General features: G+C 42.4%; 1 long non-coding RNA gene and 1 pseudogene across 2 annotated transcripts in view; both read right to left on the bottom strand.

Annotated features, from left to right (window-relative positions):
• The window catches only part of LOC133754274 (uncharacterized), a 303,902-nt gene that overhangs the window by 218,644 nt on the left and 71,793 nt on the right, over window positions 1–13,465 (bottom strand). The window lies entirely within an intron of this gene.
• The window catches only part of LOC133754285 (N-alpha-acetyltransferase 35, NatC auxiliary subunit-like), a 62,828-nt pseudogene that overhangs the window by 10,033 nt on the left and 39,330 nt on the right, over window positions 1–13,465 (bottom strand).

The raw sequence follows: 13,465 nt of genomic DNA, 5'->3' as shown, positions 1-13,465 counted from the left end.
CCAAATGGCCACTATGGCTGGCGTGCTGCGCCAATCCGAAGCCAGGAGCCAGGTGCTTCCTCCTGGTCTCCCATGGGGTGCAGGGCCCTAGCACTTGGGCCATCCTCCACTGCCTTCCCAGGCCACTGCAGAGAGCTGGACTGGAAGAGGAGCAACTGGGACAGAATCCGGTGCCCTGTGCAGGACTAGAACCTGGGGTGCTGGTGCTGCAGGCGGAGGATTAGCCAAGTGAGCCGCGGTGCCGGCCCCCAGTTTCTTAAAACATGATGAACTCTGTTACTAAAACAAAGTTACACTCTAGAAAAGCCTTCTACTTACCAAGATACAATGTAAGTTTGTTAAATTCACAAGTTCACAGACAGTTTTTATTCTATCTATTATTCTTGCAAAACAGTTGGCCATTTCTTCCCTTTTAATTATTTTTGCATATCGAGGGAAGGTGGGCAGTAGTAACCTCTGGTTAACAAGGGGCTCAGAACCCATCATAATTGGATGATCTAAAAAGAAAAAACAGTAAGCGCGTCAATGTTTCTCTGAATGTTAAATCACAAATGCTATTACACATACACAGAGTCCTCCAACAGACTTTACAATTAATACAGGTCTCTAGTACATATTTTTCTCAAGGAGATAAGCAAATGTAATGACCTAAAAGCACAGCTCCTCCTTATGTTGATGGCAGACAGGGTTTTCTATCACCAAGAAAAGGAACTCCAAACCAACACAGGAGGGGCTGGCACTGTGGCGTAGCAGGTAAAGCCACTACCTGCATTGTCAGCATCCCAGTAGCTGACAATAGCATTTATAGGTCCCAAGAATTCTTTGTGGCCATGATTCCGCTCACTAAATTTCCTATCACTACCATGACTGGCCATCAGAACTCCACGGATGCTCTCCCACCCCACCTAAGTTCTGAAATCCCGAAGCAGCCACTTTTTTGCCTTTCTTCACCCTACTTAGTCTGTAAGTTCTGACATGGAGCCTCCTTCCCATTCAAACACTGTCTCAGGCTCCACTGTGTTGTTGTAACAAATTACAGAGTACTTACATGGGTGTAACTTATACAGAGGGGTATCTGGCTCATGGTTCTGGTGGCTGCAGGATCCAATCAGCATGCAGCCAGTGTCCTGGGAAGTGCCCCTTGGCTGCAAAACAACCCAGTGGAGAAGCAGAAAGGAACTAGCTGCATGGACTGGCCTTGCTTTACAATAACTCACCCACATGAGAACTCTCTGTGAGATCAGCATTAACCCCTTTTGCAAGGTGGTACCCCATGAGCTAACTACCTCCCACTAGGCCCCACCTCTTAAAGGTTCTACCCTCTCATCACCTACACACCAGGGACCAAGACACCATGTGAACTCTGGAAGACAAAATACAACCCAACCATAGCAGACACCCTCCTTTTCCTCCTTACATTCTGATATGCTGTGCCAGCCTACCCTCCTGCACAGAGCCTCACTTGTGATGCGACACCTACAACTGGGCTTCCCCCTCTGCCCCAGGGCCATGCTCTTCACCATGCTTACACTCTGAAGCCCTGCACCAGGCCACTCCCATGTAGACATCAGATGTCCTCCTTATTAAGCTTGCTCTCCAACACTGCACAGCCCCTCCTCCATGCAGTTTACTCAGGTTCCAGCAACCCACGCCGAGACAGACAGACACACACACACACACACACATGCACAGCTTCCTAATCCTGCCAGGGCTCCTTTCCTCTGTTTTTTTTTTTTTAAATGTTACATATTTTTGCAGCTCTCACTTACTTTTGTTTTTCTATTTATTTGAAAGTCAGAGTTACACAGAGGAGAGACAGAGAGAGAGAAGTCTTCCATCCGATGGTTCACTCTCCAATTGGCCGCAAGGCCAGAGCTGTGCAGATCTGAAGCCAGGAGCCTCCTCCAAGTCTCCCACGTGGGTGCAGGAATCTGAGGACTTGGGCCATCTCCCACTGCTTTCCCAGGCCATAGCAGAGAGCTGGATTGGAAGTGGAGCAGCCAGGTCTTGAACCAGGACCCATATGGGATTCTGACACTTCATACCAGGGTGTTAACGCGCTGTGCCAGAGTGCCGGCCCCCCTCTGATTTTTGACTCCAAAAACTTGCATAGGCTGCCCTCCCAGGCACGCCCTTCCCACCCTACTTCAGTCTCCGCCCAGCACCACACTGCTCCTCTACAGCGATCCCCAATCCTGTGTAGGTTCAGGCACCGAAAGCCCAGCTGCATCCTTCTCATCTCATGTGGGTGTAAATCCAGCCAGGCTGCCTACTGCTGGCGATGCCCTCCTCAAGATACTTGCCTCAAAACCGTGTTCCAGACCCCCTCTTTGCAGACGTGTGCCTCATTCCCACGTGGGCAAGTCCTTGCCCCACACAGGCTCACATGGCCACGGCTAGGGCACGTCCTGTTACAGGCATACCCTTCTGACCCAGGTGTCTACAACAGCTATGTCAGGATACCCCACCTACCAGGCGGCCCCTGTCCTAACCCAGCGTAAGGCCCCAATAGCCTATTCTAGTGCAGATGTGCACCTTACTCAGCGCATCTCAAAACGAGAGGAGTTATCTTTTTCAAGAATAGAGAAAAGAAAGAAGAGAAAGAATCAGAACTTAGTATTGTGGCCACTTAACAGAAAATAATGTGATGCTTTTGATTTCCTCCTGCACTAAAACAATTTTCTTAGCTAAATTTTCTTCCTGAGAAGTACTCTTTTGTTAACTGTATAGATATTTTACTAGTATCTCTACAGTTACATTTTTTACACAAGTACCTACTAACCTTCTTACCCATGATAAACAATGACAATGTTAAAAAAACTCCCTCCATATCCTTCCAACTCCCAAATTTGAATCACTGTGCCTCTATCACTATCTGTTACCTCCATTATGTTGAAATATACCTGTCTCTCTATAATAGATTTACCCTCTCTAACCAGTACCTTTGAAACCCTGTGACAAAATCAGTCTCTCTAGGGTTCGGTGCCATGGCACAGTAGGTTAATCCTCCACCTGCAGTGCTGACATTCCATACAGGCGCCAGTTCTAGTCCTGGCTGCTCCTCTTCCAATCCAGCTCTCTGCTGTGTGACGTGGGAAAGCAGAAGGTGGCCCAAGTCCTTGGGCCCCTGCACCACGTGGGAGACCCGAAGGAAGCTCCTGGCTCCTGGCTTCAGATCAGCGCAGCTCTAGCTGTTGTGGCCACTGGGGAGTGAACCAACAGACAAAAGGCCTTTCTCTCTGTCTCTCCCTCTGTCTGTAAATCTCTCTCTCAAATAAATAAATTCTTAAATATATGTATATATATTTATATAAAAATCAGTCCCTCTCTTGCTTACTTTTCGTTGTATTCTCACTTTACAATATCAAGGTTCATGACACTTATGTGACAATATACATAATAAAGTCAACTTCCACTACAGGGTAACCATAGTTCAACACAGAAATCACACCAATGCTTGCCACAGCTCTTTCATTTATGTCTCAATAGGCTGGATTCTTTTCTTAATCTTAGTCTTCTTCCACCAGAAAAAAGGCATGGAAAAAAGAATATTCTGAGTTCTTAGCTTAAAAATAATTTATCAGGGAGCTGGCACTGTGACATAGCGGGTAAAGCCGCTACCTGCAGTGCTGGCATCCCATATGGGTACCGGTTCCAGTCCTGGCTGCCTCACTTCTGATTCAGCTCTCTGCTATGGCCTTGGAAATCAGTGGAAGATGGCCCAAGTCCTTGGGCTCCTGCACCTGAGTGGGAGACCTGGAAGAAGCTCCTGGCTCCTGCCTTCAGATTGGCCCAGCTCCAGGTGCTGCAGCCATCTGGGGGTGAACCAGCAGATGGAAGACACCCTTATCTTTCTTTCTGCCTCTGTAACTCTGCCTTTCAAATAAATAAATAAATAAATAAATCTTTAAAAAAATAAGTTGTCAGGTCAGCACTGTGGTTTAGCAGGTTGAGCTACAGCCTGCAGTGCCAGCATCCCATATGGGCACTGGTCGAGACCCAGCTGCTTCACTTCTGATCCAGCTCTCAGCTATGGCCTGGGAAAGCAGTAGAAGATGGCCCAAATCCTTGGGCACCTGCACTCACGTGGGAGACCCAGAAGAAGCTCCTGGCTCCTGGCTCCAGATCAGATCGGCGCAACTCCAGCCACTGTGGCCAACTGGGAACTGAACCAGCAGATGGAAGACCTCTCTCTCTCTCTCTCTCTCTCTCTCTCTCTCTGTGTGTGTGTGTGTGTGTGTAACTCTGACTTTCAAGTAAATAAATAAATCTTAAAAAAAGAACAGTACTCCAGACCAGCAGGGAGCCTCACCAGCTTGCTACTAAGCTCCATGTGAGGTGTCTGTGCAAGCACACAGAGGTTACCGTCCAGTACAGAGAAGAATTACCAGTTACTGAGTGCTAATATCCAAAGTCCCTCCTCAGTCTTGTGACAGAAACAAAGCACACTTGCATGTCTTCTGGCAGCCTCATTTCTTTTGTCTCTCCAGGTTATTCATCACACAGTTCTCACAGTCAGCTCAGGTATCCAACACTTGTGAATCTTTCAAAAGAATCCCTGATTTTGTCCTGCAGCTTATACCAATTGCTTTGAAGAACACTGGCCTTTTGCAAATCTACTTATGTTTATGCCAAGAAAATCTAGGATTTACTCTTAACGTTCTCTTATCTCTCCTATTTCTCACAGTTTTCAGTTAGGTCTAGAGAAGCATCTGAGGCAGCTCCACTGCACCATCTTCAAACCAGAGCCTTCTGGAGCACACACATACGTACGTGTACAGGTATATACGGGCATTTTTAAACAAGAAAAATTCAATTAAAAGAGAAAATCTCAAGTTCTCAGAATGAGCACATCATAACCTAGTCCTTTCTAACGGGGGGTGTGATTTTAAAATGCCAGAGAGGGGGCATTCCGCCTAGTGGTGAAGATGGCTGCAGCCCACATCTGTGTAGGATTGGATTCCCAGCTCCTAACCACAATTCCCTAAAATGCAGACCCTGAGGAGCAGTAGTGATGGCTCATGTGTCTGGGCTCCTGCCATCATGTGGAAGATCTAAACTGTATTCCTGGCTCCTGGCCTAGCCATGCCTATGGTGGATATTTTGAGGAGTGAATCAGCAAATGGGAGCTCACTCTGTCTCTCAAATCTTTATAATACATTTTTTAAAATATCAGCTCCACCTCTTATACAATATACTGTCAAGGTGGGCAAATCAAGTCAACGTGGTTGAAGCTACATAGCTTCTGCATCAATGCCAACATCAGTCTCAGGAGGTTAAAGGGCCATATTACAGGTGATGTATCTGTTTTTATATATCTAGTTCAGAAATAAGAGAGAGAGAGAGCTCTCATCTACTGGTTCATCCCTTATATGCTTGAACAGCCAGGGATGAGCCTGGCCAAAGTCAGGACTAAGAACTCAATCCAGGTCTCAGAAACCCAATCACCTGAGCCATCACTGCTGGCCCCTGGGGTCTGTTTTAGCAAGAAGGTGGACTCAGGAGCTGGAGCCAGGTGTCAAACAGAGGCACTTCAACTTTACCAGCGAGGCGAAATGTCCTCCATTTATTTCCTAACACACACTAAATTTTAAATTTATTCTATTCTGTCATAAATGAATGCAGTTACAGAACCAAATAGTTAAATGCTATTTTTTTTCGAGAGGAGGAAACTTTATCTTTATTTATTTATTTATTTATTTGTTGGTAGAGTTATAGACAGAGAGGGAGACAGAGAGAAAGGTCTTCTTTATGTTGGTTCACTCCCCAAATGGCTGGTACGGCTGGCGATGTGCCAATCTGAAGCCAGGAACCAGGTGCTTCTTCATGGTCTCCCATGCGGGTGCAGGGGCCCAAGCATTTGGGCCATCTTCCACTGCCTTCCTAGCCACAGCAGAGAGCTGGACTGGAAGAGGAGCAACCGGGACTAGAACCTGACACCCATATGGGATGCCGGCACAGCAGGCAGAGGATTAAGCAAGTGAGCCACGGCACCGGCCCCTAAATGATATTTTTATTAAAGCCAATAATCTTCTACTTACCCAACCTGCCCAAGCCCATGATTTCTTTCTTCCCTGAAGCAATCTCTCACACTCCCACTTAGCTATTTCTTTCCATATTTGCAAATATATTGCCAAGTAACAAAATTAGAGTATGACCCCCTATCTTATTAGTTTTACACCTTATCTCTGACTTCCATCTCACAGGTAAGGTGTAAAACTGACAAAACAAGTAGTACTGTAAGTGTATAAATTATCTGCATGCTATACTTCTGCTCCTGCACCTCCTACACAGTTAGATCACAACTTTCAGTCCAGATTTGCACCATTTTGATTAAGTAAATGATATTCCTGGCTCGGCACATATAACTTGTGCAATGATGGAAGTCACTTATTTTCCTATACATTTTGAAGTAACTGTCTTACTTTGTGTTTCCCTTGTTTCTTAGCACTGTTTGCCACTTCTCTAAACCTCTTTACAATACATCAAACAGAATGGCTCTGGTATGGATTTCACTGGTGATGGCTGGTCTTGAATCTTGTGTGGAACAACTCTCCCAGAGCCTCTGACCTCCAATCTGGACTTGTCCTCCATACATGATGCTAAGCTGTCAGGTTTCCTTGTTGGATTTTCATATTCCCTAAAACTCATGCTCCCCTCTTTCTTGATTTACTCCCCTATTTAAAAGAAGAACACCATCCAAAACCTTTAGGAGATAAGTTTTCTTACACCTCAAATGTCTGAAATTATCTTTCTTTACAATTAAATGATGGCTTGCATATCAAATTCAATAGAAGTCACTTTTCTCTCAAATCATGAAAACGATACTATAGTGATTTCTTACTTCTAACTCTTCTGAGATATAATTAACACACCATATAAATTCACCTATTGAAGGTGTTCCAGTTTTTAGAATATTCAGTTGTGGGGCTGGCGCTGTGGCGCAGCAGGTTAAAGCCCTGGCTGGAAGCGCCAGCATCCCATATGGGTGCTGATTATAGTCCCGGCTGCTCCTCCTCCCATGAAGCTCTCTGCTGTGGCCTGGGATAGCAGTGGAAGATGGTCCAAGTCCCTGGGTCCCTGCACCCGCATGGGAAACCTGGAGGTAGCTCCTGCCTTCAGATCAGCGCAGCTGTGGCCTTTGTGGCCACTGGGGAGTGAACCAGCAGATGGAAGACCTCTCTGTCTCTACCTCTCTTTGTAACTTTGTCTTCCAAATAAATAAAATAATCTTAAAAAAGTAGAATATTCAGTTCTGAAATCAGTGCCACAATGAAGCTTAGAACATTTCCATCCCCTCAAGGAAGAACTCTGCTCCCACTAGAAAGCACTCTTCTGCCCTGCCTCCATTCTCCCCTCAATCCTGAGTATTCACTCATCCACTTGTGTTTTCCATCTATGTGGATCTGCTGACTCTGGACATTTTATATAAATGAAAATCATATAATATGTGATCTTCTGTAAAAGATTTCTTCTACTTACTATGTTTTCAAGGTCTTGATTGCGAGATCACATTTTACTTATCTATTCACCCTTGGATAGACTTTTGGGTTATTTACATCTTTTAGATATGATAAACATTTAAGAAGTTTATTCAAGCCAATTTTATGTAAACAGTTTCCTGAAGCTTGCTTGTCAGCAGACCATAAAAATCAGAGCAATAGTGAACATGCCAAGGAAATTTCTTTTCAGCACAGGTCTGAAATATGCAGCTGTAGCTACTACGGGAATTAATATCCTCAGTTTGCTAGATGGCAGATTTAGAGAATAGCACACAATAGTCAGATATGGCAAAGTGGAACATCATATCCCAGTAATCTGCAAGATTCCTGTTTTGCATCTTTGATATCTTACTGAGTGAATCAATGCAAAAACTACTTAACAGATCCATATTATACGGTGGGTTTCATAAGGTATTCTCACACTATAGATTTCAAAGCATTTAAGAGTTGAAGAAGTTTTACTGCTCTTTGTAAACACGTAATACATAGGCTGCTATTTCTAAGAACCTTCTTTATGTCTCAAGGTTACAGAATACCATTCAGTCACTCATTTCATAAATATGCTGCCCCTCCTGGGGAAAAATATTAAAGAATTAACACAAATCCAGCACAATTACTAGAAACATAAATATTGTAAAATTGATTTCCTGATCCCAATTACCTTCAGGACTGCCCTACTACCTGAAGTTTGAGTAAGGAAAAATTCATGTGAAAGGGAACACAACGCCTGCTCCTGAAAAGACGGAGGGGCAGAATAGGGAAGTGATGGGAATCAGTCAGAACCTGCCTCTGTGGTCACAAGACCAACAACTGGGAAGCACTATCGTAATGAACACTAATATCGTCTCATTTTAATGAGTTTTAAAGGGAAAACAAAACTGCTATATGCTATCTAAAAGGTTAACCAGTTGTAAATTTTACAACAAAGATGCTCTAGTCCTACTTTAAAGTCTGTTTCATAAACAATATCTGAGTGGCAATAACATGCCGAGCACTATAGAGATAAACAAGTAAGATGACAGTTTATGGCAGCCTGAAAGGACTCAAAACTGAGGCGGGCACTTGGTACAGTGGGTAAGACAGCACTTGGAATGCCTGTATCTCATATGGGAGTGCCTGGGTTTGAGTCCCATTTCCACTCCCTGTTAGATCTAGCTTTCTGCTAATGCATACCCAGGAGGCAACAGGTAATGCAAGTCCTGGGGTCCCTGTCACCCAGGAGGGAGACACAGAATGCGTTCTCGGCTCCTGGTGTCAGCCTCACCAAGTCCTGGTTACTGGAAGCCTTTGCAGTGAACCAGCAGATGACAGATCTCTGTGTGTGTGTGTGTGTGTGTGCGCATGCGTGCATGTGCGTTTGCACATGCCAGTGCAAATCTTCCAAGTAAAGAAATAAAATTTCAAAATAATGAAAAAAAGTACTCAAATTCTCATGGAAAGGCAAAGAGGTAAATAATCACCATGCAATGCACTAAACAATCTTATAACAGAGGCATGTGAATGCAATGAAGCCACAGGGAAGACCTGGGCCTGCCTGGTGAAGTAAGCATAGATCATGTAATACAGACCATGCTCTCAGACCAGAACAACAGGGCGAGGTGATTAAATAAGATACTGCTACTGATAGCACAACATAGACACAAGAACATATACACATGCAGAATCCAAACAATAAGATACAGGAGACAGCCAAGGTCTGCAGTACAGTTATCAGTTTAGAAGGAATTTAAAAAGAGCACAGTAGTACATTTAAGTCTCTGGAGTAAAACATTCAAAGATCCAGGCAGACTGGATCAATGCTATTTTTAGAACAAAAACTGTTTCCGAAGAGAGAGAAGAAAAAAGAGCAAGGACAAGATGGGCCTGGACGCCATGATGCAATGAATTATGAATGGCAGAAAAAGATCTGCTGCTTGAATCATCGATTTTTGAGCTTCTGCAACAGCACTGGTCTAGCAAATAAATCACCAAAAACATTCTTACATATGCTTTCACTGAAAGATATACATTGAATAGGAAAATCCTATAAACAATAATGAAATTAAATGATTGCTGTAACGATACTGCTTTTCACAAACTATTCACTTAATACAGGAGTCCCAGATCCTGTTAGAATAGAAATCAGTTTTTTTTCAACTCATATCTGTGTCTTGTAAGATCCATTAAAAAATAATTAGAAACTAGCCGGTGCTGCGGCTCAATAGGCTAATCCTCCGCCTTGCGGCGCCGGCACACCAGGTTCTAGTCCCGGTCGGGGCACCGGATTCTGTCCCGGTTGCCCCTCTTCCAGGCCAGCTCTCTGCTGTGGCCAGGGAGTGCAGTGGAGGATGGCCCAGGTGCTTGGGCCCTGCACCCCATGGGAGACCAGGATAAACACCTGGCTCCTGCCATCGGATCAGCGCGGTGTGCCGGCCGCAGCACGCCAACCGCGGCGGCCATTGGAGGGTGAACCAACGGCAAAAAGGAAGACCTTTCTCTCTGTCTCTCTCTCTCACTGTCCACTCTGCGTGTCAAAAACTAAAAAAAAAATAAAATAATAATAATTAGAAACTTTTCTGGTTTACTTATCTTGCTTTTTTTAAAAATAAAATTCATAGATGTAGTCTCTAGAAAACAAACAAACAAAAAAACTATCAACAATTATACTGTCCTTCATCAAGGTTGGGGCAAAGAAAGAAAAAAGAGAATCACAGAAGTTGGATGACAAAGGCTGGATGTCCATTCACCACTTATGAACTATTCACAAGTAAGCCTGAAAGTGACTTAATGCAAAATTACCCCAAAGAAAAAAATATACATCATGTAGGGTTTGCTTTTAGTTCTATGCAAATCCAACAGTTAATTATTTAATTGAAGGAAGAATAGGCCTACCTAAATTTGCCAATTTTACTTTCTCCTTTCAGTTCACAAAATGTGACAACTCACAAGCAGTTTTAGCTTCTGCTGTTTTGTTTACTAGTAATGTAAGATACAGTTTTGATATCAGTAACAGTCATGGGTGCATTATGGTGGAAAATGTAACATTCACGTGACTTCTTCAGAAAACCACCTGCGTTGCTCTGGTGTAAATACACCCATGGTCGTATTTGAGATCAGGGACACATCAACAGAAAAGTTTCAGGAGTGCTTCAATACGGCATCCCATCCAAACATCACTAGAATAGAAAGACAAGTTATGGAAACAGCCTTACCTCTTTCTTAGTAAAGGCTATAAGTACTGTCAGTAAGACTCGAGTAAATTTCACTCTGCTGAATACTGCTAAACACTGTTGGTGGTAAAAAAAAAAAAAAAGAAAGAAAGAAAGGAATTGACATTAAAACAGGCAAAGCCCATCCCAGGAATATCATCTTAAAATATATTACTTTAAGTCCTGAAGCTTGTTAATAACTTACTACATAAACACACATCTTCTTAGAGATTTTTCAAAAGGCTGGAAAAGGCACTGTAGTAAACACAATAAATAAAATTTTTAAAAAGCCTGTTCTTTTGAAATGTAACATAAAGAAAAAGTTCTATATTCATAGGACCGATTTAATCCCTTAGGTCAAAAGCTACACTATCGCGTAAACTGCTTTAAGTGGCATTTTAAGAAGGAATGAATAAAAAGTGCTTCAGGCACCGTCAGAATATTTAGGATCTTGACAAAATCACCAGCTTTTGATACTGTGAAGTTCCTGTTTGCCATCACCTGTGAAAGATATTTTTCTTCCTACCTCACAGGAATACTGAAGAGTTCTGAAATCATGTATTTGAAACAGTTGTATTATCATTCTATCAAAACAAATACAAGGGAAATAAAATCCCTTGCAATGTCCAATTTTTAAAGAAATACCTTAAAAAGGGCTTCCATAAATTATAACGCAGTTCATAAAACTACAGCATTAACAGGTAGACTTCTCTGATATTATCTACCAGAAAATAAGTTCAATTACTTCTAGTGCAGCTTCTGGATCTCTTTCTTCTCCTTGTCGATTTCAAGTACTCTAAAATTTTAAAAAAGGTCAATTAAAACAAACACAAACTGGGAAGACTGTTAGATTACAAATATACAACGTAAAGCACTAATTTTCTAAGTATACATAAGAATATACTTTTAGCAAAAATATTTAAGGGAAAAAAAAGACACGTCCTATATCTTTCTTCTATTAATGTTACATAAAGTTGGTTTTGATATAAACTATAAATAAGTTTTGATATAAACTATAGATATCAAGCAAAAAAATCAGATACTGAAACAGCAAAAGCATACGGCCTACAGTACTATTATTTTCTTTTAAAATGATTTATTAATTGAAATCCCTGATGTTATTGAAACTAACCCTGTTAGAAAAAAAATCAGTAATTTTTACAAAATTGCATCATAAAAACAAAGTTACATCAATACTGACCTGTCTTACACTAAAATGTGAAGGCATCTAGTTAATGTAAGAGTTACAGCTGAATATTTTATTTCACAGAATTTCAGGGCAGTAGCAAAGGAAGATCTGGTGGAAGATGTGCATTCCAGCCCTGGAGCTGCCACTTAAAAAGGACACACCCATAAACATGACGCAAGAAAGGTTACTTAACTCCTGTGAGCTGTATTCTCCTCATCCAGAAGTGCAGCACGCTGCCTTTAATTACCTAATTCTATGAATAACACTGGCAGAAACCTGAAAGAATTTAGAGTGCTCAATTTTCACTACTTGAGGCCAGCACTATGGTGCAGCAGGTTAAGCTGCTGTCTGCAGCACCAGCATCCTATAGGGGGGCTGGTTTTTGTCCTGGCTGCTCCATTGCCAATCTGCTGATGCACCTAGGAAAGCAGTAGAAGATGGCCCAAGTGCTTAGGCCTCTGCACCCTCGTGGGAGACCTGGATGAAGCTCCTGGCTCCTGGCTTCGGCCTAGCCCAGCAATGCCCATTCTAGCCATTTGGGAAGTGAACCAGCTTGCTCACTCTAGCGTGCTCTCCCAACCCCTCTCCTTTCTCACTCTAACTCAATTGAATAAATAAATCTTTAAATTTTTTTTTAATACTTGAGAATGTCATTAACAGAAACTTCTCAAACAGTTTCAAATTCATTGCAAAACAGCATAGTTTGGGGCTGACACTTTGGTGTAGCAGGTTAAGCCGCTGCCTGCTGCGTCAGCAGCCTATATGGGTGCCGGTTTGATTCCTGGCTACTCCACTTCTGATACAGCTCCCTGCTAATGTACTTGGGAAAGCAGGGGAAGATGGCCCAAGTGCTTGCACCCCTGCACCCACATGGGAGACCCAAAAGAAGCTCCTGGCTCCTGGCTTCAGTCTGGTCCAGCTCAGGCTGTTGCAGCCATTTGAGTGAACCAGTAGATGGAAGATCTCTCTGTCTTTCAAATAAAATTTAATAAACTGAAAATAAAAACACCACAGCATAGTTTAGAAAGGACAGGTGGTTCTAACACCACAGCCTTACATCAAAGAAGCACAGTAATATATATATATATATATATATATATATATATATATATATATATACCTTTACTCTTCTTTGCATGTCATCCTCCACATCTTTTAGCATGCATAGAAAAACACACACTCAGTTTTAAATGGAAACAAGCCAAAAAGTAAAGCCCTGAGTTATCTTTTAAAATGGGCTTACCTGTAACTCGAAGATCTGTCACACTGCTAGCCATTTTAAATCCGTAAGTCACTGACTGAAAATCTTCCTATAAAAAGTCAGAAATAAGTAGGCTTTTAAACAGCAGTAAAAGCTTTCTTTTTATCTCTTTTACAAAATCACTAATAAGAAAATAGAAATACTGCTATCATACATCCAAGCTTTCCTTACAGGCATACTGTTAACACACCATATTCTAATGTTGTCTCTGTCCTTAATTTCAACTGCTTGTTCTTAAGCAACTTAAACATATTTGCATTTAATGTTTATTTGTGCAATAAAACTAATGCTTATGAAAGTATCACAAAGTAACAATTCTCAAGTG

Source organism: Lepus europaeus (genome assembly GCF_033115175.1).
Source record: "Lepus europaeus isolate LE1 chromosome 12 unlocalized genomic scaffold, mLepTim1.pri SUPER_12_unloc_1, whole genome shotgun sequence".
Classification (NCBI taxonomy): Eukaryota; Metazoa; Chordata; class Mammalia; order Lagomorpha; family Leporidae; genus Lepus; species Lepus europaeus.
Note: the sequence above shows the minus strand (reverse complement) of the source record. Positions and strands in the feature narration are given on the sequence as shown.